Source organism: Lissotriton vulgaris, chromosome 1_2 (genome assembly GCF_964263255.1).
Source record: "Lissotriton vulgaris chromosome 1_2, aLisVul1.2, whole genome shotgun sequence".
In the NCBI taxonomy this organism is placed as follows: Eukaryota; Metazoa; Chordata; class Amphibia; order Caudata; family Salamandridae; genus Lissotriton; species Lissotriton vulgaris.
This window is the reverse complement of record NC_141686.1, coordinates 228,843,370-228,862,768: the sequence shown is the minus strand read 5'-3', so window position 1 is coordinate 228,862,768 and position 19,399 is coordinate 228,843,370. Positions and strand designations below refer to the sequence as shown.

Genomic DNA, 19,399 nt, shown 5'->3' with positions numbered 1-19,399 from the left:
TATCAAATGAATTTTATAAAGCTGATCAACAGCTAATAGCTCATTATTTCATTTCAGATCATCTCTGCACCTCATTATAGCAGATTGGCTCTGTGGCGCAATGGATAGCGCATTGGACTTCTAGGTGAATGTAAAAAAGATATTCAAAGGTTGTGGGTTCGAATCCCACCAGAGTCAGTTTTATCCCTGTTATCCTGTTATCAAGTACCAATTCATTATTATATTCTCTGTATTTAGTACTAATACCGGCAACCATCTTAACCCCTTGCGTGCTGATGACAGAACGGTTCCGTCATCAGCTACGGGTGAGCTGTGCTGATGACGAAACCGTTCCGTCATGACTCCGCCCGCGCAAGGCGGAGTCAGCACAGGCGGAAAATACGCCCCGCACGCAAGGGGTTAAAAAACGTAGTGATAGTTGGGACACTTCCTAATGTTGATAATGTCATTTTGTGGGGTGCTGCCTCAGAGCCTGGATAGCTCAGTCGGTAGAGCATCAGACTTTTAATCTGAGGGCCCAGGGTTCAAGTCCCTGTTCAGGCGGCTTGGTTAAAGAAAATGTATATCAATTGCATACTCTTTTCAGGACCCAATGAATGGGAATTCCAATTACAGATGGTTCAAAAAAGTCTTGATCGAGTCCTTACATACCCATCTGTGCTCTACTTTCTTTGACAAGGGTTAAGAAGACTTACCCAAACTGTATCATGTAGTTTGACATGTTGATTATCTTTTATCCAATTCAATGTTCAAAATGTAAGCTAGTGTCTGATTAATTTGATAAAGTTGGTCAACAACTTATAGGTCATCTTTTTATTTGTGAATCTCTGATCACCTTGTTGAATCAGGTCGGATCTCTGGTGCAATGGATTGCGGCTTGGAGTCCTAGGTGAATGTAGCAAAAGCATTCAAACGCTAAGGGTTCGAACACCAACTGGGTCAATTTTATCCCTCCTCTATTTTATAACTAATTGAAACAGTAACCAGCAATCCTGCTTCTCCATCACCAGAAACATTTACCAAAATGGCAGTGAAAGAAAGTCTACTTAAACAGAGACTGTTTGCTTTGAAAATGTTGCATAGTCTATGCCCAAGAGGAAATTCCCAATGATACTGCTGAAAATGTAATTTAGGAGTTAGTAATAGTATTTGGCCCTTTATTAATTTCACAGTGTCATTTTAAACACGTGATTTCTATGTCATCCGAAAATGAGATAGTACAAATTTCCGGAGTTATAATGGATTACGTGTGCTGCTGAAATTTCAAATGCTTATAATATCAATTCATTATTAAACTCTAGAATATTGATTGCTAATATGTAATTATATAAATATACAAAGTGTAGGTCAGTGTACGTCCACATTTGTTTAGCTGATTTTAAGGTAGAGTATAGCAGAGCCTGGATAGCTCAGTCGGTAGAGCATCAGACTTTTAATCTGAGGGTCCAGGGTTCAAGTCCCTGTTCAGGCGGTTGTTTCCTTCAAAGAAAAAGTACTCTAATTGTATGCTCTTTTTGTGGACCCCTGCATGACGAATAAGATATTCCATTACTAAAATTGCAAAAACGTCTTTCATGGAGTTGTGAAATACACATCTGTCTCACATATTATGTGCCATTTGACTAAACTTAAGTCGTACGTAGATTTACCAATGGTATCATGTAGTCTGAGACGGTGAATATCATTTCACCAATTCAATATTCAAAATATAGCCATGGTTATAGTATCAAATGAACTTTATAAAGCTGATCAACAGCTAATAGCTCATTATTTCATTTCAGATCATCTCTGCACCTCATTATAGCAGATTGGCTCTGTGGCGCAATGGATAGCGCATTGGACTTCTAGGTGAATGTAAAAAAGATATTCAAAGGTTGTGGGTTCGAATCCCACCAGAGTCAGTTTTATCCCTGTTATCCCTGTTATCCTGTTATCCCAAGTACCAATTCATTATTATATTCTCTGTATTTAGTACTAATACCGGCAACCATCTTAACCCCTTGCGTGCTGATGACAGAACGGTTCCGTCATCAGCTACGGGTGAGCTGTGCTGATGACGAAACCGTTCCGTCATGACTCCGCCCGCGCAAGGCGGAATCAGCACAGGCGGAAAATACGCCCCGCACGCAAGGGGTTAAAAAACGTAGTGATAGTTGGGACTCTTCCTAATGTTGATAATGCCATTTTGTGGGGTGCTGCCTCAGAGCCTGGATAGCTCAGTCGGTAGAGCATCAGACTTTTAATCTGAGGGCCCAGGGTTCAAGTCCCTGTTCAGGCGGCTTGGTTAAAGAAAATGTATATCAAATGCATACTCTTTTCAGGATCCAATGAATGGGAATTCCAATTACAGATGGTTCAAAAAAGTCTTGATCGAGTCCTTACATACCCATCTGTGCTCTACTTTCTTTGACAAGGGTTAAGAAGACTTACCCAAACTGTATCATGTAGTTTGACATGTTGATTATCTTTTATCCAATTCAATGTTCAAAATGTAAGCTAGTGTCAGATTAATTTGATAAAGTTGGTCAACCACTTATAGGTCATCTTTTTATTTGTGAATCTCTGATCACCTTGTTGAATCAGGTCGGATCTCTGGTGCAATGGATTGCGGCTTGGAGTCCTAGGCGAATGTAGCAAAAGCATTCAAACGCTAAGGGATCGAACACCAACTGGGTCAATTTTATCCCTCCTCTATTTTATAACTAATTGAAACAGTAACCAGCAATCCTGCTTCTCCATCACCAGAAACATTTACCAAAATGGCAGTGAAAGAAAGTCTACTTAAACAGAGACTGTTTGCTTTGAAAATGTTGCATAGTCTATGCCCAAGAGGAAATTCCCAATGATACTGCTGAAAATGTAATTTAGGAGTTAGTAATAGTATTTGGCCCCTTATTAATTTCACTGTGTCATTTTAAACACGTGATTTCTATGTCATCCGAAAATGAGATAGTACAAATTTCCGGAGTTATAATGGATTACGTGTGCTGCTGAAATTTCAAATGCTTATAATATCAATTCATTATTAAACTCTAGAATATTGATTGCTAATATGTAATTATATAAATATACAAAGTGTAGGTCAGTGTACGTCCACATTTGTTTAGCTGATTTTAAGGTAAAGTATAGCAGAGCCTGGATAGCTCAGTCGGTAGAGCATCAGACTTTTAATCTGAGGGTTCAGGGTTCAAGTCCCTGTTCAGGCGGTTGTTTCCTTTTAAGAAAAAGTACTCTAATTGTATGCTCTTTTTGTGGACCCCTGCATGACGAATAAGATATTCCATTACTAAAATTGCAAAAACGTCTTTCATGGAGTTGTGAAATACACATCTGTCTCACATATTATGTGCCATTTGACTAAACTTAAGTCGTACGTAGATTTACCAATGGTATCATGTAGTCTGAGACGGTGAATATCATTTCACCAATTCAATATTCAAAATATAGCCATGGTTATAGTATCAAATGAATTTTATAAAGCTGATCAACAGCTAATAGCTCATTATTTCATTTCAGATCATCTCTGCACCTCATTATAGCAGATTGGCTCTGTGGCGCAATGGATAGCGCATTGGACTTCTAGGTGAATGTAAAAAAGATATTCAAAGGTTGTGGGTTCGAATCCCACCAGAGTCAGTTTTATCCCTGTTATCCTGTTATCCCAAGTACCAATTCATTATTATATTCTCTGTATTTAGTACTAATACCGGCAACCATCTTAACCCCTTGCGTGCTGATGACAGAACGGTTCCGTCATCAGCTACGGGTGAGCTGTGCTGATGACGAAACCGTTCCGTCATGACTCCACCCGCGCAAGGCGGAGTCAGCACAGGCGGAAAATACGCCCCGCACGCAAGGGGTTAAAAAACGTAGTGATAGTTGGGACACTTCCTAATGTTGATAATGTCATTTTGTGGGGTGCTGCCTCAGAGCCTGGATAGCTCAGTCGGTAGAGCATCAGACTTTTAATCTGAGGGCCCAGGGTTCAAGTCCCTGTTCAGGCGGCTTGGTTAAAGAAAATGTATATCAATTGCATACTCTTTTCAGGACCCAATGAATGGGAATTCCAATTACAGATGGTTCAAAAAAGTCTTGATCGAGTCCTTACATACCCATCTGTGCTCTACTTTCTTTGACAAGGGTTAAGAAGACTTACCCAAACTGTATCATGTAGTTTGACATGTTGATTATCTTTTATCCAATTCAATGTTCAAAATGTAAGCTAGTGTCTGATTAATTTGATAAAGTTGGTCAACAACTTATAGGTCATCTTTTTATTTGTGAATCTCTGATCACCTTGTTGAATCAGGTCGGATCTCTGGTGCAATGGATTGCGGCTTGGAGTCCTAGGTGAATGTAGCAAAAGCATTCAAACGCTAAGGGTTCGAACACCAACTGGGTCAATTTTATCCCTCCTCTATTTTATAACTAATTGAAACAGTAACCAGCAATCCTGCTTCTCCATCACCAGAAACATTTACCAAAATGGCAGTGAAAGAAAGTCTACTTAAACAGAGACTGTTTGCTTTGAAAATGTTGCATAGTCTATGCCCAAGAGGAAATTCCCAATGATACTGCTGAAAATGTAATTTAGGAGTTAGTAATAGTATTTGGCCCTTTATTAATTTCACAGTGTCATTTTAAACACGTGATTTCTATGTCATCCGAAAATGAGATAGTACAAATTTCCGGAGTTATAATGGATTACGTGTGCTGCTGAAATTTCAAATGCTTAAAATATCAATTCATTATTAAACTCTAGAATATTGATTGCTAATATATGTAATTATATAAATATACAAAGTGTAGGTCAGTGTACGTCCACATTTGTTTAGCTGATTTTAAGGTAGAGTATAGCAGAGCCTGGATAGCTCAGTCGGTAGAGCATCAGACTTTTAATCTGAGGGTCCAGGGTTCAAGTCCCTGTTCAGGCGGTTGTTTCCTTTAAAGAAAAAGTACTCTAATTCTATGCTCTTTTTGTGGACCCCTGCATGACGAATAAGATATTCCATTACTAAAATTGCAAAAACGTCTTTCATGGAGTTGTGAAATACACATCTGTCTCACATATTATGTGCCATTTGACTAAACTTAAGTCGTACGTAGATTTACCAATGGTATCATGTAGTCTGAGACGGTGAATATCATTTCACCAATTCAATATTCAAAATATAGCCATGGTTATAGTATCAAATGAACTTTATAAAGCTGATCAACAGCTAATAGCTCATTATTTCATTTCAGAACATCTCTGCACCGCATTATAGCAAATTGGCTCTGTGGCGCAATGGATAGCGCATTGGACTTCTAGGTGAATGTAAAAAAGATATTCAAAGGTTGTGGGTTCGAATCCCACCAGAGTCAGTTTTATCCCTGTTATCCTGTTATCCCAAGTACCAATTCATTATTATATTCTCTGTATTTAGTACTAATACCGGCAACCATCTTAACCCCTTGCGTGCTGATGACAGAACGGTTCCGTCATCAGCTACGGGTGAGCTGTGCTGATGACGAAACCGTTCCGTCATGACTCCGCCCGCGCAAGGCGGAGTCAGCACAGGCGGAAAATACGCCCCGCACGCAAGGGGTTAAAAAACGTAGTGATAGTTGGGACACTTCCTAATGTTGATAATGCCATTTTGTGGGGTGCTGCCTCAGAGCCTGGATAGCTCAGTCGGTAGAGCATCAGACTTTTAATCTGAGGGCCCAGGGTTCAAGTCCCTGTTCAGGCGGCTTGGTTAAAGAAAATGTATATCAAATGCATACTCTTTTCAGGATCCAATGAATGGGAATTCCAATTACAGATGGTTAAAAAAAGTCTTGATCGAGTCCTTACATACCCATCTGTGCTCTACTTTCTTTGACAAGGGTTAAGAAGACTTACCCAAACTGTATCATGTAGTTTGACATGTTGATTATCTTTTATCCAATTCAATGTTCAAAATGTAAGCTAGTGTCAGATTAATTTGATAAAGTTGGTCAACCACTTATAGGTCATCTTTTTATTTGTGAATCTCTGATCACCTTGTTGAATCAGGTCGGATCTCTGGTGCAATGGATTGCGGCTTGGAGTCCTAGGCGAATGTAGCAAAAGCATTCAAACGCTAAGGGATCGAACACCAACTGGGTCAATTTTATCCCTCCTCTATTTTATAACTAATTGAAACAGTAACCAGCAATCCTGCTTCTCCATCACCAGAAACATTTACCAAAATGGCAGTGAAAGAAAGTCTACTTAAACAGAGACTGTTTGCTTTGAAAATGTTGCATAGTCTATGCCCAAGAGGAAATTCCCAATGATACTGCTGAAAATGTAATTTAGGAGTTAGTAATAGTATTTGGCCCCTTATTAATTTCACTGTGTCATTTTAAACACGTGATTTCTATGTCATCCGAAAATGAGATAGTACAAATTTCCGGAGTTATAATGGATTACGTGTGCTGCTGAAATTTCAAATGCTTATAATATCAATTCATTATTAAACTCTAGAATATTGATTGCTAATATGTAATTATATAAATATACAAAGTGTAGGTCAGTGTACGTCCACATTTGTTTAGCTGATTTTAAGGTAAAGTATAGCAGAGCCTGGATAGCTCAGTCGGTAGAGCATCAGACTTTTAATCTGAGGGTTCAGGGTTCAAGTCCCTGTTCAGGCGGTTGTTTCCTTTTAAGAAAAAGTACTCTAATTGTATGCTCTTTTTGTGGACCCCTGCATGACGAATAAGATATTCCATTACTAAAATTGCAAAAACGTCTTTCATGGAGTTGTGAAATACACATCTGTCTCACATATTATGTGCCATTTGACTAAACTTAAGTCGTACGTAGATTTACCAATGGTATCATGTAGTCTGAGACGGTGAATATCATTTCACCAATTCAATATTCAAAATATAGCCATGGTTATAGTATCAAATGAATTTTATAAAGCTGATCAACAGCTAATAGCTCATTATTTCATTTCAGATCATCTCTGCACCTCATTATAGCAGATTGGCTCTGTGGCGCAATGGATAGCGCATTGGACTTCTAGGTGAATGTAAAAAAGATATTCAAAGGTTGTGGGTTCGAATCCCACCAGAGTCAGTTTTATCCCTGTTATCCTGTTATCCCAAGTACCAATTCATTATTATATTCTCTGTATTTAGTACTAATACCGGCAACCATCTTAACCCCTTGCGTGCTGATGACAGAACGGTTCCGTCATCAGCTACGGGTGAGCTGTGCTGATGACGAAACCGTTCCGTCATGACTCCACCCGCGCAAGGCGGAGTCAGCACAGGCGGAAAATACGCCCCGCACGCAAGGGGTTAAAAAACGTAGTGATAGTTGGGACACTTCCTAATGTTGATAATGTCATTTTGTGGGGTGCTGCCTCAGAGCCTGGATAGCTCAGTCGGTAGAGCATCAGACTTTTAATCTGAGGGCCCAGGGTTCAAGTCCCTGTTCAGGCGGCTTGGTTAAAGAAAATGTATATCAATTGCATACTCTTTTCAGGACCCAATGAATGGGAATTCCAATTACAGATGGTTCAAAAAAGTCTTGATCGAGTCCTTACATACCCATCTGTGCTCTACTTTCTTTGACAAGGGTTAAGAAGACTTACCCAAACTGTATCATGTAGTTTGACATGTTGATTATCTTTTATCCAATTCAATGTTCAAAATGTAAGCTAGTGTCTGATTAATTTGATAAAGTTGGTCAACAACTTATAGGTCATCTTTTTATTTGTGAATCTCTGATCACCTTGTTGAATCAGGTCGGATCTCTGGTGCAATGGATTGCGGCTTGGAGTCCTAGGTGAATGTAGCAAAAGCATTCAAACGCTAAGGGTTCGAACACCAACTGGGTCAATTTTATCCCTCCTCTATTTTATAACTAATTGAAACAGTAACCAGCAATCCTGCTTCTCCATCACCAGAAACATTTACCAAAATGGCAGTGAAAGAAAGTCTACTTAAACAGAGACTGTTTGCTTTGAAAATGTTGCATAGTCTATGCCCAAGAGGAAATTCCCAATGATACTGCTGAAAATGTAATTTAGGAGTTAGTAATAGTATTTGGCCCTTTATTAATTTCACAGTGTCATTTTAAACACGTGATTTCTATGTCATCCGAAAATGAGATAGTACAAATTTCCGGAGTTATAATGGATTACGTGTGCTGCTGAAATTTCAAATGCTTAAAATATCAATTCATTATTAAACTCTAGAATATTGATTGCTAATATATGTAATTATATAAATATACAAAGTGTAGGTCAGTGTACGTCCACATTTGTTTAGCTGATTTTAAGGTAGAGTATAGCAGAGCCTGGATAGCTCAGTCGGTAGAGCATCAGACTTTTAATCTGAGGGTCCAGGGTTCAAGTCCCTGTTCAGGCGGTTGTTTCCTTTAAAGAAAAAGTACTCTAATTCTATGCTCTTTTTGTGGACCCCTGCATGACGAATAAGATATTCCATTACTAAAATTGCAAAAACGTCTTTCATGGAGTTGTGAAATACACATCTGTCTCACATATTATGTGCCATTTGACTAAACTTAAGTCGTACGTAGATTTACCAATGGTATCATGTAGTCTGAGACGGTGAATATCATTTCACCAATTCAATATTCAAAATATAGCCATGGTTATAGTATCAAATGAACTTTATAAAGCTGATCAACAGCTAATAGCTCATTATTTCATTTCAGAACATCTCTGCACCGCATTATAGCAAATTGGCTCTGTGGCGCAATGGATAGCGCATTGGACTTCTAGGTGAATGTAAAAAAGATATTCAAAGGTTGTGGGTTCGAATCCCACCAGAGTCAGTTTTATCCCTGTTATCCTGTTATCCCAAGTACCAATTCATTATTATATTCTCTGTATTTAGTACTAATACCGGCAACCATCTTAACCCCTTGCGTGCTGATGACAGAACGGTTCCGTCATCAGCTACGGGTGAGCTGTGCTGATGACGAAACCGTTCCGTCATGACTCCGCCCGCGCAAGGCGGAGTCAGCACAGGCGGAAAATACGCCCCGCACGCAAGGGGTTAAAAAACGTAGTGATAGTTGGGACACTTCCTAATGTTGATAATGCCATTTTGTGGGGTGCTGCCTCAGAGCCTGGATAGCTCAGTCGGTAGAGCATCAGACTTTTAATCTGAGGGCCCAGGGTTCAAGTCCCTGTTCAGGCGGCTTGGTTAAAGAAAATGTATATCAAATGCATACTCTTTTCAGGATCCAATGAATGGGAATTCCAATTACAGATGGTTCAAAAAAGTCTTGATCGAGTCCTTACATACCCATCTGTGCTCTACTTTCTTTGACAAGGGTTAAGAAGACTTACCCAAACTGTATCATGTAGTTTGACATGTTGATTATCTTTTATCCAATTCAATGTTCCAAATGTAAGCTAGTGTCAGATTAATTTGATAAAGTTGGTCAACCACTTATAGGTCATCTTTTTATTTGTGAATCTCTGATCACCTTGTTGAATCAGGTCGGATCTCTGGTGCAATGGATTGCGGCTTGGAGTCCTAGGCGAATGTAGCAAAAGCATTCAAACGCTAAGGGATCGAACACCAACTGGGTCAATTTTATCCCTCCTCTATTTTATAACTAATTGAAACAGTAACCAGCAATCCTGCTTCTCCATCACCAGAAACATTTACCAAAATGGCAGTGAAAGAAAGTCTACTTAAACAGAGACTGTTTGCTTTGAAAATGTTGCATAGTCTATGCCCAAGAGGAAATTCCCAATGATACTGCTGAAAATGTAATTTAGGAGTTAGTAATAGTATTTGGCCCTTTATTAATTTCACTGTGTCATTTTAAACACGTGATTTCTATGTCATCCGAAAATGAGATAGTACAAATTTCCGGAGTTATAATGGATTACGTGTGCTGCTGAAATTTCAAATGCTTATAATATCAATTCATTATTAAACTCTAGAATATTGATTGCTAATATGTAATTATATAAATATACAAAGTGTAGGTCAGTGTACGTCCACATTTGTTTAGCTGATTTTAAGGTAGAGTATAGCAGAGCCTGGATAGCTCAGTCGGTAGAGCATCAGACTTTTAATCTGAGGGTCCAGGGTTCAAGTCCCTGTTCAGGCGGTTGTTTCCTTTAAAGAAAAAGTACTCTAATTGTATGCTCTTTTTGTGGACCCCTGCATGACGAATAAGATATTCCATTACTAAAATTGCAAAAACGTCTTTCATGGAGTTGTGAAATACACATCTGTCTCACATATTATGTGCCATTTGACTAAACTTAAGTCGTACGTAGATTTACCAATGGTATCATGTAGTCTGAGACGGTGAATATCATTTCACCAATTCAATATTCAAAATATAGCCATGGTTATAGTATCAAATGAACTTTATAAAGCTGATCAACAGCTAATAGCTCATTATTTCATTTCAGATCATCTCTGCACCTCATTATAGCAGATTGGCTCTGTGGCGCAATGGATAGCGCATTGGACTTCTAGGTGAATGTAAAAAAGATATTCAAAGGTTGTGGGTTCGAATCCCACCAGAGTCAGTTTTATCCCTGTTATCCTGTTATCCCAAGTACCAATTCATTATTATATTCTCTGTATTTAGTACTAATACCGGCAACCATCTTAACCCCTTGCGTGCTGATGACAGAACGGTTCCGTCATCAGCTACGGGTGAGCTGTGCTGATGACGAAACCGTTCCGTCATGACTTCGCCCGCGCAAGGCGGAGTCAGCACAGGCGGAAAATACGCCCCGCACGCAAGGGGTTAAAAAACGTAGTGATAGTTGGGACACTTCCTAATGTTGATAATGCCATTTTGTGGGGTGCTGCCTCAGAGCCTGGATAGCTCAGTCGGTAGAGCATCAGACTTTTAATCTGAGGGCCCAGGGTTCAAGTCCCTGTTCAGGCGGCTTGGTTAAAGAAAATGTATATCAAATGCATTCTCTTTTCAGGATCCAATGAATGGGAATTCCAATTACAGATGGTTCAAAAAAGTCTTGATCGAGTCCTTACATACCCATCTGTGCTCTACTTTCTTTGACAAGGGTTAAGAAGACTTACCCAAACTGTATCATGTAGTTTGACATGTTGATTATCTTTTATCCAATTCAATGTTCAAAATGTAAGCTAGTGTCAGATTAATTTGATAAAGTTGGTCAACCACTTATAGGTCATCTTTTTATTTGTGAATCTCTGATCACCTTGTTGAATCAGGTCGGATCTCTGGTGCAATGGATTGCGGCTTGGAGTCCTAGGCGAATGTAGCAAAAGCATTCAAACGCTAAGGGATCGAACACCAACTGGGTCAATTTTATCCCTCCTCTATTTTATAACTAATTGAAACAGTAACCAGCAATCCTGCTTCTCCATCACCAGAAACATTTACCAAAATGGCAGTGAAAGAAAGTCTACTTAAACAGAGACTGTTTGCTTTGAAAATGTTGCATAGTCTATGCCCAAGAGGAAATTCCCAATGATACTGCTGAAAATGTAATTTAGGAGTTAGTAATAGTATTTGGCCCTTTATTAATTTCACTGTGTCATTTTAAACACGTGATTTCTATGTCATCCGAAAATGAGATAGTACAAATTTCCGGAGTTATAATGGATTACGTGTGCTGCTGAAATTTCAAATGCTTATAATATCAATTCATTATTAAACTCTAGAATATTGATTGCTAATATGTAATTATATAAATATACAAAGTGTAGGTCAGTGTACGTCCACATTTGTTTAGCTGATTTTAAGGTAGAGTATAGCAGAGCCTGGATAGCTCAGTCGGTAGAGCATCAGACTTTTAATCTGAGGGTCCAGGGTTCAAGTCCCTGTTCAGGCGGTTGTTTCCTTTAAAGAAAAAGTACTCTAATTGTATGCTCTTTTTGTGGACCCCTGCATGACGAATAAGATATTCCATTACTAAAATTGCAAAAACGTCTTTCATGGAGTTGTGAAATACACATCTGTCTCACATATTATGTGCCATTTGACTAAACTTAAGTCGTACGTAGATTTACCAATGGTATCATGTAGTCTGAGACGGTGAATATCATTTCACCAATTCAATATTCAAAATATAGCCATGGTTATAGTATCAAATGAACTTTATAAAGCTGATCAACAGCTAATAGCTCATTATTTCATTTCAGATCATCTCTGCACCTCATTATAGCAGATTGGCTCTGTGGCGCAATGGATAGCGCATTGGACTTCTAGGTGAATGTAAAAAAGATATTCAAAGGTTGTGGGTTCGAATCCCACCAGAGTCAGTTTTATCCCTGTTATCCTGTTATCCCAAGTACCAATTCATTATTATATTCTCTGTATTTAGTACTAATACCGGCAACCATCTTAACCCCTTGCGTGCTGATGACAGAACGGTTCCGTCATCAGCTACGGGTGAGCTGTGCTGATGACGAAACCGTTCCGTCATGACTTCGCCCGCGCAAGGCGGAGTCAGCACAGGCGGAAAATACGCCCCGCACGCAAGGGGTTAAAAAACGTAGTGATAGTTGGGACACTTCCTAATGTTGATAATGCCATTTTGTGGGGTGCTGCCTCAGAGCCTGGATAGCTCAGTCGGTAGAGCATCAGACTTTTAATCTGAGGGCCCAGGGTTCAAGTCCCTGTTCAGGCGGCTTGGTTAAAGAAAATGTATATCAAATGCATACTCTTTTCAGGATCCAATGAATGGGAATTCCAATTACAGATGGTTCAAAAAAGTCTTGATCGAGTCCTTACATACCCATCTGTGCTCTACTTTCTTTGACAAGGGTTAAGAAGACTTACCCAAACTGTATCATGTAGTTTGACATGTTGATTATCTTTTATCCAATTCAATGTTCAAAATGTAAGCTAGTGTCCGATTAATTTGATAAAGTTGGTCAACAACTTATAGGTCATCTTTTTATTTGTGAATCTCTGATCACCTTGTTGAATCAGGTCGGATCTCTGGTGCAATGGATTGCGGCTTGGAGTCCTAGGCGAATGTAGCAAAAGCATTCAAACGCTAAGGGATCGAACACCAACTGGGTCAATTTTATCCCTCCTCTATTTTATAACTAATTGAAACAGTAACCAGCAATCCTGCTTCTCCATCACCAGAAACATTTACCAAAATGGCAGTGAAAGAAAGTCTACTTAAACAGAGACTGTTTGCTTTGAAAATGTTGCATAGTCTATGCCCAAGAGGAAATTCCCAATGATACTGCTGAAAATGTAATTTAGGAGTTAGTAATAGTATTTGGCCCTTTATTAATTTCACAGTGTCATTTTAAACACGTGATTTCTATGTCATCCGAAAATGAGATAGTACAAATTTCCGGAGTTATAATGGATTACGTGTGCTGCTGAAATTTCAAATGCTTATAATATCAATTCATTATTAAACTCTAGAATATTGATTGCTAATATGTAATTATATAAATATACAAAGTGTAGGTCAGTGTACGTCCACATTTGTTTAGCTGATTTTAAGGTAGAGTATAGCAGAGCCTGGATAGCTCAGTCGGTAGAGCATCAGACTTTTAATCTGAGGGTCCAGGGTTCAAGTCCCTGTTCAGGCGGTTGTTTCCTTTAAAGAAAAAGTACTCTAATTGTATGCTCTTTTTGTGGACCCCTGCATGACGAATAAGATATTCCATTACTAAAATTGCAAAAACGTCTTTCATGGAGTTGTGAAATACACATCTGTCTCACATATTATGTGCCATTTGACTAAACTTAAGTCGTACGTAGATTTACCAATGGTATCATGTAGTCTGAGACGGTGAATATCATTTCACCAATTCAATATTCAAAATATAGCCATGGTTATAGTATCAAATGAACTTTATAAAGCTGATCAACAGCTAATAGCTCATTATTTCATTTCAGATCATCTCTGCACCTCATTATAGCAGATTGGCTCTGTGGCGCAATGGATAGCGCATTGGACTTCTAGGTGAATGTAAAAAAGATATTCAAAGGTTGTGGGTTCGAATCCCACCAGAGTCAGTTTTATCCCTGTTATCCTGTTATCCCAAGTACCAATTCATTATTATATTCTCTGTATTTAGTACTAATACCGGCAACCATCTTAACCCCTTGCGTGCTGATGACAGAACGGTTCCGTCATCAGCTACGGGTGAGCTGTGCTGATGACGAAACCGTTCCGTCATGACTCCGCCCGCGCAAGGCGGAGTCAGCACAGGCGGAAAATACGCCCCGCACGCAAGGGGTTAAAAAACGTAGTGATAGTTGGGACACTTCCTAATGTTGATAATGTCATTTTGTGGGGTGCTGCCTCAGAGCCTGGATAGCTCAGTCGGTAGAGCATCAGACTTTTAATCTGAGGGCCCAGGGTTCAAGTCCCTGTTCAGGCGGCTTGGTTAAAGAAAATGTATATCAATTGCATACTCTTTTCAGGATCCAATGAATGGGAATTCCAATTACAGATGGTTCAAAAAAGTCTTGATCGAGTCCTTACATACCCATCTGTGCTCTACTTTCTTTGACAAGGGTTAAGAAGACTTACCCAAACTGTATCATGTAGTTTGACATGTTGATTATCTTTTATCCAATTCAATGTTCAAAATGTAAGCTAGTGTCCGATTAATTTGATAAAGTTGGTCAACAACTTATAGGTCATCTTTTTATTTGTGAATCTCTGATCACCTTGTTGAATCAGGTCGGATCTCTGGTGCAATGGATTGCGGCTTGGAGTCCTAGGCGAATGTAGCAAAAGCATTCAAACGCTAAGGGTTCGAACACCAACTGGGTCAATTTTATCCCTCCTCTATTTTATAACTAATTGAAACAGTAACCAGCAATCCTGCTTCTCCATCACCAGAAACATTTACCAAAATGGCAGTGAAAGAAAGTCTACTTAAACAGAGACTGTTTGCTTTGAAAATGTTGCATAGTCTATGCCCAAGAGGAAATTCCCAATGATACTGCTGAAAATGTAATTTAGGAGTTAGTAATAGTATTTGGCCCTTTATTAATTTCACAGTGTCATTTTAAACACGTGATTTCTATGTCATCCGAAAATGAGATAGTACAAATTTCCGGAGTTATAATGGATTACGTGTGCTGCTGAAATTTCAAATGCTTATAATATCAATTCATTATTAAACTCTAGAATATTGATTGCTAATATGTAATTATATAAATATACAAAGTGTAGGTCAGTGTACGTCCACATTTGTTTAGCTGATTTTAAGGTAGAGTATAGCAGAGCCTGGATAGCTCAGTCGGTAGAGCATCAGACTTTTAATCTGAGGGTCCAGGGTTCAAGTCCCTGTTCAGGCGGTTGTTTCCTTTAAAGAAAAAGTACTCTAATTGTATGCTCTTTTTGTGGACCCCTGCATGACGAATAAGATATTCCATTACTAAAATTGCAAAAACGTCTTTCATGGAGTTGTGAAATACACATCTGTCTCACATATTATGTGCCATTTGACTAAACTTAAGTCGTACGTAGATTTACCAATGGTATCATGTAGTCTGAGACGGTGAATATCATTTCACCAATTCAATATTCAAAATATAGCCATGGTTATAGTATCAAATGAACTTTATAAAGCTGATCAACAGCTAATAGCTCATTATTTCATTTCAGATCATCTCTGCACCTCATTATAGCAGATTGGCTCTGTGGCGCAATGGATAGCGCATTGGACTTCTAGGTGAATGTAAAAAAGATATTCAAAGGTTGTGGGTTCGAATCCCACCAGAGTCAGTTTTATCCCTGTTATCCTGTTATCCCAAGTACCAATTCATTATTATATTCTCTGTATTTAGTACTAATACCGGCAACCATCTTAACCCCTTGCGTGCTGATGACAGAACGGTTCCGTCATCAGCTACGGGTGAGCTGTGCTGATGACGAAACCGTTCCGTCATGACTCCGCCCGCGCAAGGCGGAGTCAGCACAGGCGGAAAATACGCCCCGCACGCAAGGGGTTAAAAAACGTAGTGATAGTTGGGACACTTCCTAATGTTGATAATGTCATTTTGTGGGGTGCTGCCTCAGAGCCTGGATAGCTCAGTCGGTAGAGCATCAGACTTTTAATCTGAGGGCCCAGGGTTCAAGTCCCTGTTCAGGCGGCTTGGTTAAAGAAAATGTATATCAATTGCATACTCTTTTCAGGATCCAATGAATGGGAATTCCAATTACAGATGGTTCAAAAAAGTCTTGATCGAGTCCTTACATACCCATCTGTGCTCTACTTTCTTTGACAAGGGTTAAGAAGACTTACCCAAACTGTATCATGTAGTTTGACATGTTGATTATCTTTTATCCAATTCAATGTTCAAAATGTAAGCTAGTGTCCGATTAATTTGATAAAGTTGGTCAACAACTTATAGGTCATCTTTTTATTTGTGAATCTCTGATCACCTTGTTGAATCAGGTCGGATCTCTGGTGCAATGGATTGCGGCTTGGAGTCCTAGGCGAATGTAGCAAAAGCATTCAAACGCTAAGGGTTCGAACACCAACTGGGTCAATTTTATCCCTCCTCTATTTTATAACTAATTGAAACAGTAACCAGCAATCCTGCTTCTCCATCACCAGAAACATTTACCAAAATGGCAGTGAAAGAAAGTCTACTTAAACAGAGACTGTTTGCTTTGAAAATGTTGCATAGTCTATGCCCAAGAGGAAATTCCCAATGATACTGCTGAAAATGTAATTTAGGAGTTAGTAATAGTATTTGGCCCTTTATTAATTTCACAGTGTCATTTTAAACACGTGATTTCTATGTCATCCGAAAATGAGATAGTACAAATTTCCGGAGTTATAATGGATTACGTGTGCTGCTGAAATTTCAAATGCTTATAATATCAATTCATTATTAAACTCTAGAATATTGATTGCTAATATGTAATTATATAAATATACAAAGTGTAGGTCAGTGTACGTCCACATTTGTTTAGCTGATTTTAAGGTAGAGTATAGCAGAGCCTGGATAGCTCAGTCGGTAGAGCATCAGACTTTTAATCTGAGGGTCCAGGGTTCAAGTCCCTGTTCAGGCGGTTGTTTCCTTTAAAGAAAAAGTACTCTAATTGTATGCTCTTTTTGTGGACCCCTGCATGACGAATAAGATATTCCATTACTAAAATTGCAAAAACGTCTTTCATGGAGTTGTGAAATACACATCTGTCTCACATATTATGTGCCATTTGACTAAACTTAAGTCGTACGTAGATTTACCAATGGTATCATGTAGTCTGAGACGGTGAATATCATTTCACCAATTCAATATTCAAAATATAGCCATGGTTATAGTATCAAATGAACTTTATAAAGCTGATCAACAGCTAATAGCTCATTATTTCATTTCAGATCATCTCTGCACCTCATTATAGCAGATTGGCTCTGTGGCGCAATGGATAGCGCATTGGACTTCTAGGTGAATGTAAAAAAGATATTCAAAGGTTGTGGGTTCGAATCCCACCAGAGTCAGTTTTATCCCTGTTATCCTGTTATCCCAAGTACCAATTCATTATTATATTCTCTGTATTTAGTACTAATACCGGCAACCATCTTAACCCCTTGCGTGCTGATGACAGAACGGTTCCGTCATCAGCTACGGGTGAGCTGTGCTGATGACGAAACCGTTCCGTCATGACTCCGCCCGCGCAAGGCGGAGTCAGCACAGGCGGAAAATACGCCCCGCACGCAAGGGGTTAAAAAACGTAGTGATAGTTGGGACACTTCCTAATGTTGATAATGCCATTTTGTGGGGTGCTGCCTCAGAGCCTGGATAGCTCAGTCGGTAGAGCATCAGACTTTTAATCTGAGGGCCCAGGGTTCAAGTCCCTGTTCAGGCGGCTTGGTTAAAGAAAATGTATATCAAATGCATACTCTTTTCAGGATCCAATGAATGGGAATTCCAATTACAGATGGTTCAAAAAAGTCTTGATCGAGTCCTTACATACCCATCTGTGCTCTACTTTCTTTGACAAGGGTTAAGAAGACTTACCCAAACTGTATCATGTAGTTTGACATGTTGATTATCTTTTATCCAATTCAATGTTCAAAATGTAAGCTAGTGTCAGATTAATTTGATAAAGTTGGTCAACCACTTATAGGTCATCTTTTTATTTGTGAATCTCTGATCACCTTGTTGAATCAGGTCGGATCTCTGGTGCAATGGATTGCGGCTTGGAGTCCTAGGCGAATGTAGCAAAAGCATTCAAACGCTAAGGGATCGAACACCAACTGGGTCAATTTTATCCCTCCTCTATTTTATAACTAATTGAAACAGTAACCAGCAATCCTGCTTCTCCATCACCAGAAACATTTACCAAAATGACAGTGAAAGAAAGTCTACTTAAACAGAGACTGTTTGCTTTGAAAATGTTGCATAGTCTATGCCCAAGAGGAAATTCCCAATGATACTGCTGAAAATGTAATTTAGGAGTTAGTAATAGTATTTGGCCCTTTATTAATTTCACTGTGTCATTTTAAACACGTGATTTCTATGTCATCCGAAAATGAGATAGTACAAATTTCCGGAGTTATAATGGATTACGTGTGCTGCTGAAATTTCAAATGCTTATAATATCAATTCATTATTAAACTCTAGAATATTGATTGCTAATATGTAATTATATAAATATACAAAGTGTAGGTCAGTGTACGTCCACATTTGTTTAGCTGATTTTAAGGTAGAGTATAGCAGAGCCTGGATAGCTCAGTCGGTAGAGCATCAGACTTTTAATCTGAGGGTCCAGGGTTCAAGTCCCTGTTCAGGCGGTTGTTTCCTTTAAAGAAAAAGTACTCTAATTGTATGCTCTTTTTGTGGACCCCTGCATGACGAATAAGATATTCCATTACTAAAATTGCAAAAACGTCTTTCATGGAGTTGTGAAATACACATCTGTCTCACATATTATGTGCCATTTGACTAAACTTAAGTCGTACGTAGATTTACCAATGGTATCATGTAGTCTGAGACGGTGAATATCATTTCACCAATTCAATATTCAAAATATAGCCATGGTTATAGTATCAAATGAACTTTATAAAGCTGATCAACAGCTAATAGCTCATTATTTCATTTCAGATCATCTCTGCACCTCATTATAGCAGATTGGCTCTGTGGCGCAATGGATAGCGCATTGGACTTCTAGGTGAATGTAAAAAAGATATTCAAAGGTTGTGGGTTCGAATCCCACCAGAGTCAGTTTTATCCCTGTTATCCTGTTATCCCAAGTACCAATTCATTATTATATTCTCTGTATTTAGTACTAATACCGGCAACCATCTTAACCCCTTGCGTGCTGATGACAGAACGGTTCCGTCATCAGCTACGGGTGAGCTGTGCTGATGACGAAACCGTTCCGTCATGACTCCGCCCGCGCAAGGCGGAGTCAGCACAGGCGGAAAATACGCCCCGCACGCAAGGGGT

General features: G+C 39.0%; 32 non-coding genes across 32 annotated transcripts; all 32 read left to right on the top strand.

Moving 5' to 3' along the window:
- The first annotated feature begins 86 nt into the window (after positions 1 to 86).
- Positions 87 to 177, top strand: TRNAR-UCU (transfer RNA arginine (anticodon UCU)). Its single transcript is given in 2 exon segments — positions 87 to 123; positions 142 to 177. It is a non-coding gene; the product is annotated as a tRNA-Arg (tRNA).
- Positions 178 to 470: 293 nt separating this feature from the next.
- On the top strand, positions 471 to 543 carry TRNAK-UUU (transfer RNA lysine (anticodon UUU)). Its single transcript has one exon. It is a non-coding gene; the product is annotated as a tRNA-Lys (tRNA).
- An 855-nt stretch (positions 544 to 1,398) lies between these two features.
- On the top strand, positions 1,399 to 1,471 carry TRNAK-UUU (transfer RNA lysine (anticodon UUU)). Its single transcript has one exon. It is a non-coding gene; the product is annotated as a tRNA-Lys (tRNA).
- Positions 1,472 to 1,810: 339 nt separating this feature from the next.
- Positions 1,811 to 1,901, top strand: TRNAR-UCU (transfer RNA arginine (anticodon UCU)). Its single transcript is given in 2 exon segments — positions 1,811 to 1,847; positions 1,866 to 1,901. It is a non-coding gene; the product is annotated as a tRNA-Arg (tRNA).
- A 304-nt stretch (positions 1,902 to 2,205) lies between these two features.
- On the top strand, positions 2,206 to 2,278 carry TRNAK-UUU (transfer RNA lysine (anticodon UUU)). Its single transcript has one exon. It is a non-coding gene; the product is annotated as a tRNA-Lys (tRNA).
- A 1,267-nt stretch (positions 2,279 to 3,545) lies between these two features.
- TRNAR-UCU (transfer RNA arginine (anticodon UCU)) lies at positions 3,546 to 3,636 on the top strand. The gene is given in 2 exon segments: positions 3,546 to 3,582; positions 3,601 to 3,636. It is a non-coding gene; the product is annotated as a tRNA-Arg (tRNA).
- A 295-nt stretch (positions 3,637 to 3,931) lies between these two features.
- TRNAK-UUU (transfer RNA lysine (anticodon UUU)) lies at positions 3,932 to 4,004 on the top strand. The gene has a single exon. It is a non-coding gene; the product is annotated as a tRNA-Lys (tRNA).
- An 857-nt stretch (positions 4,005 to 4,861) lies between these two features.
- Positions 4,862 to 4,934, top strand: TRNAK-UUU (transfer RNA lysine (anticodon UUU)). The gene has a single exon. It is a non-coding gene; the product is annotated as a tRNA-Lys (tRNA).
- Positions 4,935 to 5,273: 339 nt separating this feature from the next.
- On the top strand, positions 5,274 to 5,364 carry TRNAR-UCU (transfer RNA arginine (anticodon UCU)). The gene is given in 2 exon segments: positions 5,274 to 5,310; positions 5,329 to 5,364. It is a non-coding gene; the product is annotated as a tRNA-Arg (tRNA).
- Positions 5,365 to 5,659: 295 nt separating this feature from the next.
- On the top strand, positions 5,660 to 5,732 carry TRNAK-UUU (transfer RNA lysine (anticodon UUU)). The gene has a single exon. It is a non-coding gene; the product is annotated as a tRNA-Lys (tRNA).
- A 1,267-nt stretch (positions 5,733 to 6,999) lies between these two features.
- TRNAR-UCU (transfer RNA arginine (anticodon UCU)) lies at positions 7,000 to 7,090 on the top strand. Its single transcript is given in 2 exon segments — positions 7,000 to 7,036; positions 7,055 to 7,090. It is a non-coding gene; the product is annotated as a tRNA-Arg (tRNA).
- Positions 7,091 to 7,385: 295 nt separating this feature from the next.
- On the top strand, positions 7,386 to 7,458 carry TRNAK-UUU (transfer RNA lysine (anticodon UUU)). The gene has a single exon. It is a non-coding gene; the product is annotated as a tRNA-Lys (tRNA).
- An 857-nt stretch (positions 7,459 to 8,315) lies between these two features.
- Positions 8,316 to 8,388, top strand: TRNAK-UUU (transfer RNA lysine (anticodon UUU)). Its single transcript has one exon. It is a non-coding gene; the product is annotated as a tRNA-Lys (tRNA).
- A 339-nt stretch (positions 8,389 to 8,727) lies between these two features.
- On the top strand, positions 8,728 to 8,818 carry TRNAR-UCU (transfer RNA arginine (anticodon UCU)). Its single transcript is given in 2 exon segments — positions 8,728 to 8,764; positions 8,783 to 8,818. It is a non-coding gene; the product is annotated as a tRNA-Arg (tRNA).
- Positions 8,819 to 9,113: 295 nt separating this feature from the next.
- Positions 9,114 to 9,186, top strand: TRNAK-UUU (transfer RNA lysine (anticodon UUU)). The gene has a single exon. It is a non-coding gene; the product is annotated as a tRNA-Lys (tRNA).
- Positions 9,187 to 10,041: 855 nt separating this feature from the next.
- Positions 10,042 to 10,114, top strand: TRNAK-UUU (transfer RNA lysine (anticodon UUU)). The gene has a single exon. It is a non-coding gene; the product is annotated as a tRNA-Lys (tRNA).
- A 339-nt stretch (positions 10,115 to 10,453) lies between these two features.
- Positions 10,454 to 10,544, top strand: TRNAR-UCU (transfer RNA arginine (anticodon UCU)). Its single transcript is given in 2 exon segments — positions 10,454 to 10,490; positions 10,509 to 10,544. It is a non-coding gene; the product is annotated as a tRNA-Arg (tRNA).
- A 295-nt stretch (positions 10,545 to 10,839) lies between these two features.
- Positions 10,840 to 10,912, top strand: TRNAK-UUU (transfer RNA lysine (anticodon UUU)). Its single transcript has one exon. It is a non-coding gene; the product is annotated as a tRNA-Lys (tRNA).
- An 855-nt stretch (positions 10,913 to 11,767) lies between these two features.
- Positions 11,768 to 11,840, top strand: TRNAK-UUU (transfer RNA lysine (anticodon UUU)). The gene has a single exon. It is a non-coding gene; the product is annotated as a tRNA-Lys (tRNA).
- Positions 11,841 to 12,179: 339 nt separating this feature from the next.
- TRNAR-UCU (transfer RNA arginine (anticodon UCU)) lies at positions 12,180 to 12,270 on the top strand. Its single transcript is given in 2 exon segments — positions 12,180 to 12,216; positions 12,235 to 12,270. It is a non-coding gene; the product is annotated as a tRNA-Arg (tRNA).
- A 295-nt stretch (positions 12,271 to 12,565) lies between these two features.
- TRNAK-UUU (transfer RNA lysine (anticodon UUU)) lies at positions 12,566 to 12,638 on the top strand. The gene has a single exon. It is a non-coding gene; the product is annotated as a tRNA-Lys (tRNA).
- Positions 12,639 to 13,493: 855 nt separating this feature from the next.
- Positions 13,494 to 13,566, top strand: TRNAK-UUU (transfer RNA lysine (anticodon UUU)). Its single transcript has one exon. It is a non-coding gene; the product is annotated as a tRNA-Lys (tRNA).
- A 339-nt stretch (positions 13,567 to 13,905) lies between these two features.
- TRNAR-UCU (transfer RNA arginine (anticodon UCU)) lies at positions 13,906 to 13,996 on the top strand. The gene is given in 2 exon segments: positions 13,906 to 13,942; positions 13,961 to 13,996. It is a non-coding gene; the product is annotated as a tRNA-Arg (tRNA).
- Positions 13,997 to 14,291: 295 nt separating this feature from the next.
- Positions 14,292 to 14,364, top strand: TRNAK-UUU (transfer RNA lysine (anticodon UUU)). The gene has a single exon. It is a non-coding gene; the product is annotated as a tRNA-Lys (tRNA).
- Positions 14,365 to 15,219: 855 nt separating this feature from the next.
- Positions 15,220 to 15,292, top strand: TRNAK-UUU (transfer RNA lysine (anticodon UUU)). Its single transcript has one exon. It is a non-coding gene; the product is annotated as a tRNA-Lys (tRNA).
- A 339-nt stretch (positions 15,293 to 15,631) lies between these two features.
- TRNAR-UCU (transfer RNA arginine (anticodon UCU)) lies at positions 15,632 to 15,722 on the top strand. The gene is given in 2 exon segments: positions 15,632 to 15,668; positions 15,687 to 15,722. It is a non-coding gene; the product is annotated as a tRNA-Arg (tRNA).
- Positions 15,723 to 16,017: 295 nt separating this feature from the next.
- Positions 16,018 to 16,090, top strand: TRNAK-UUU (transfer RNA lysine (anticodon UUU)). The gene has a single exon. It is a non-coding gene; the product is annotated as a tRNA-Lys (tRNA).
- Positions 16,091 to 16,945: 855 nt separating this feature from the next.
- TRNAK-UUU (transfer RNA lysine (anticodon UUU)) lies at positions 16,946 to 17,018 on the top strand. Its single transcript has one exon. It is a non-coding gene; the product is annotated as a tRNA-Lys (tRNA).
- Positions 17,019 to 17,357: 339 nt separating this feature from the next.
- On the top strand, positions 17,358 to 17,448 carry TRNAR-UCU (transfer RNA arginine (anticodon UCU)). Its single transcript is given in 2 exon segments — positions 17,358 to 17,394; positions 17,413 to 17,448. It is a non-coding gene; the product is annotated as a tRNA-Arg (tRNA).
- A 295-nt stretch (positions 17,449 to 17,743) lies between these two features.
- On the top strand, positions 17,744 to 17,816 carry TRNAK-UUU (transfer RNA lysine (anticodon UUU)). The gene has a single exon. It is a non-coding gene; the product is annotated as a tRNA-Lys (tRNA).
- Positions 17,817 to 18,671: 855 nt separating this feature from the next.
- Positions 18,672 to 18,744, top strand: TRNAK-UUU (transfer RNA lysine (anticodon UUU)). The gene has a single exon. It is a non-coding gene; the product is annotated as a tRNA-Lys (tRNA).
- A 339-nt stretch (positions 18,745 to 19,083) lies between these two features.
- On the top strand, positions 19,084 to 19,174 carry TRNAR-UCU (transfer RNA arginine (anticodon UCU)). Its single transcript is given in 2 exon segments — positions 19,084 to 19,120; positions 19,139 to 19,174. It is a non-coding gene; the product is annotated as a tRNA-Arg (tRNA).
- The last annotated feature ends 225 nt before the right edge of the window (positions 19,175 to 19,399 follow it).